The sequence below is a fragment of the Arachis hypogaea genome, chromosome 15 (genome assembly GCF_003086295.3).
Source record: "Arachis hypogaea cultivar Tifrunner chromosome 15, arahy.Tifrunner.gnm2.J5K5, whole genome shotgun sequence".
NCBI classification, from domain to species: Eukaryota; Viridiplantae; Streptophyta; class Magnoliopsida; order Fabales; family Fabaceae; genus Arachis; species Arachis hypogaea.
The window spans coordinates 128,854,069-128,857,348 of record NC_092050.1 but is presented as its reverse complement, the minus strand read 5'-3'; the positions used below and the strand labels follow the sequence as shown (position 1 = coordinate 128,857,348).

At 43.6% G+C, this 3,280-nt stretch overlaps 1 non-coding gene across 1 annotated transcript; it reads right to left on the bottom strand.

The window, feature by feature from the left end:
- Window positions 1-382: 382 nt before the first annotated feature.
- LOC112752600 (small nucleolar RNA R71) lies at window positions 383-490 on the bottom strand. The gene has a single exon (XR_003177028.1). It is a non-coding gene; the product is annotated as a small nucleolar RNA R71 (small nucleolar RNA).
- Window positions 491-3,280: the final 2,790 nt, after the last annotated feature.

The following is a 3,280-nucleotide window of genomic DNA, read 5'->3' as shown; positions in this document are numbered from 1 at the left end:
TGCCAACAATGCAAGGAAGGTGCTTGGTGACTTTACTACACCTACTCCCGATTTCTATGGGAGAAGCATCTCTATCCCTGCCATTGGAGCAAACAACTTTGAGCTTAAGCCTCAATTAGTTTCTCTAATGCAACAGAATTGCAAGTTTCATGGACTTCCATTAGAAGATCCTCATCAGTTCTTAGCTGAATTCTTGCAAATCTGTGATACTATTAAGACCAATGGGGTTGACCCTGAGGTCTACAGACTTATGCTCTTCCCTTTTGTTGTAAGAGACAGAGCTAGGACATGGTTGGACTCACAACCTAAAGAAAGCCTGAACTCTTGGGAAAAGCTAGTCAATGCCTTCTTGGAAAAGTTCTTTCCACCTCAAAAATTGAGTAAGCTTAGAGTGGAAGTCCAAGCCTTCAGACAGAAGGAAGGTGAATCCCTCTATGAAGCTTGGGAAAGATACAAGCAATTGATCAGAAGGTGTCCTTTTGACATGCTTTCAGAATGGAGCATCATAGGTATCTTCTATGATGGTCTGTCTGAACTGTCCAAGATGTCATTGGACAGCTCTGCTGGAGGATCTCTTCATCTGAAGAAAACGCCTGTAGAAGCTCAAGAACTCATTGAAATGGTTGCAAATAACCAATTCATGTACACTTCTGAAAGGAATCCTGTGAATAATGGGACAAATCAGAAGAAAGGAGTTCTTGAGATTGATACTCTGAATGCCATATTGGCTCAGAACAAAATATTGACTCAGAAAGTCAATATGATTTCTCAGAGCCTGTCTGGCATGCAAGCAGCAACAGGCAGTACTAAAGAAGCCTCATCTGAAGAAGAAGCCTATGATCTCGAGAACCCAACAATAGAAGAGGTAAATTACATGGGAGAACCATATGGAAACACCTATAATCCTTCATGGAGAAATCATCAAAATCTCTCATGGAAGGACCAACAGAGGCCTCAACAAGGCTTCAACAACAGTAATGGTGGAAGAAATAGGTTTAGCAATAGCAAGCCTTTTCCATCATCTTCTCAGCAATAGATAGAGAATTCTAAGCAGAGCCACTCTGACGTAGCAACTGTAGTCTCTGATCCAATTAAAACCACTCAAAGTTTCATGACTGAAATAAGATCCTCCATTAGAAGAGTAAACTACCATTTGTACCCACGAAAGTTGAAAACGCTGACATATCTACCCATAGAAAAAGGAAATTACCATTTGTACCCATGAAAAATGATTTTTACAAGCAAAATTATCCAAACCCTAAAAAATTACCTAAAATCTCTAAAATACCCTTATCATTACCACTGCTACCATCATCCCTCATCTCTCTCTTTGCATCACATGAACACTCTCCGATCTAACCTCCATTTCTCTGCCACAAACCACCTCTGCCACAAACCACCTCATTGTCACTCCTTCATCACCATAACCTTCACCTTTGGAGGAATCAAAATCCCCACAGAGAGGAATTTGAAATGGATGACGATGGGTGAGAGTCAAAATTGGATCTTGGTTTCAACTGAATCTGAAGCTGTTTGAGAAAATAAAACATTGAAAAGGGTGTCATGGAGAAAGCTAATAGAAATAGGGCAAAAAAGAACACAGATCCAAGGTGAGAAGAGAGTGAGGAGAGAGGATCAAATCTAAACAATCAAACATAGAAGCCTCATGTATTTGGATTCACTTTTTCTAGGAGAAAAGAAAAATGGTGAAAGAGACAGAAAGAGAGAGAGAGAGAGCTCACTACGAATTTGGTTTGCAAAGGGGACCGCGGTGGTGGCAGCTGGCGTGGTGGCCCATCAGGGGCACTGGTTCGGTGATGAGGATAAGGTAGCCCTATGTGGTCGGCAGTGAAAAGAGGAGAAGGGGCACTGTGGCTCTAGGGTTGCTAGCGGCGGCGAAGCAGGGGCGGGGTGGGTGCGAATGTCCTCTGTTCGGCAAGAGCGAGACAGGGAAGGAGAGAAGGAGGGGTGGTCACTGACACTGACATTGGAGGTTGTAAGAACGGAAACAGAGGCAATTTGGGGTTAGTGGTGGTGGTAGCGGTAAGGTGATGAGTAGATGAGGATGATGGAGTGGTTAGTGGGGAGCGTACCAGTGCTTGTGGGTTGGGAAGATGGAGGGCTTGGCTTCATGGTGTACTTGCACCATGAAAGTGCTCTTCTTCTCCGGGGAAGCGGCAGCAAGTGTTACTGTGACTGTGAGGATGAAAGAGAGGAGGGTGTGGCAAGGAGCCATTGGAGCAGCGGTGGGGACTGAGTGGAAAGTAATGGTGAGAGTGTGTTAGAAAGAAAAAGAGGGGTGGTGGCTGGGTGAAGAGGGTTAGGGTTAGAAAGGGGTTTGGGTGAAGGAGGTGGTTTGGTGGTGAAGATAAGAGTAATTTAGGGATTTTAGGTAATTTTTTAGGGTTTGGATAATTTTACTTGTAAAAATCATTTTTCATGGGTACAAATGGTAATTTCCTTTTTCTATGGGTAGATATGTCAGTGTTTTCAACTTTCGTGGGTACAAATGGTAGTTTACTCCCATTAGAAATTTGGAGGCACAAGTGGGTCAGCTGAGTAAGAAAGTTACTGAACTCCCTCCTAGTACTTTCCCAAGCAATACAAAAGAGAACCCAAAGAGAGAATGCAAGGCCATAAACACGTCCCACATGGCCGAATGCATAGAGGAGGGAAAGGCAGTGATTTCCACTGAGGAAGACCTCAATGGACATCCACTGGCCCCCAAGGAGTTCCCTAATAAGGAACCATGGGAATCTGAGGCTCACACTGAGACCATAGAGATTCCATTGAATTTACTTCTTCCATTCATGAGCTCTGATGAGTATTCTTCCTCTGAAGAGGATGAAGATGTTACTGAAGAGCAAGTTACTAAGTACCTTGGAGCAATCATGAAGTTAAATGCCAAGTTATTTGGTAATGAGACTTGGGAGGATGAACCCCCCTTGCTCACTAAAGAACTGGATGACTTGACTAGGCAGAGATTACCTCAGAAGAGACAGGATCCAGGAAAGTTCTCAATACCTTGTACCATAGGCACCATGACCTTTGAGAAGGCTCTGTGTGACCTAGGGTCAAGCATAAACCTCATGCCTCTCTCTGTAATGGAGAAGCTAGGGATCCTTGAGGTACAAGCTGCAAGAATCTCACTAGAGATGGCAGAAAATTCAAGGAAACAGGCTTATGGACTTGTAGAGGATGTCTTGGTAAAGGTTGAAGACCACTACATCCCTGTTGATTTCATAATCCTAGACACTGAGAAGTGTATGGATGAATCCAT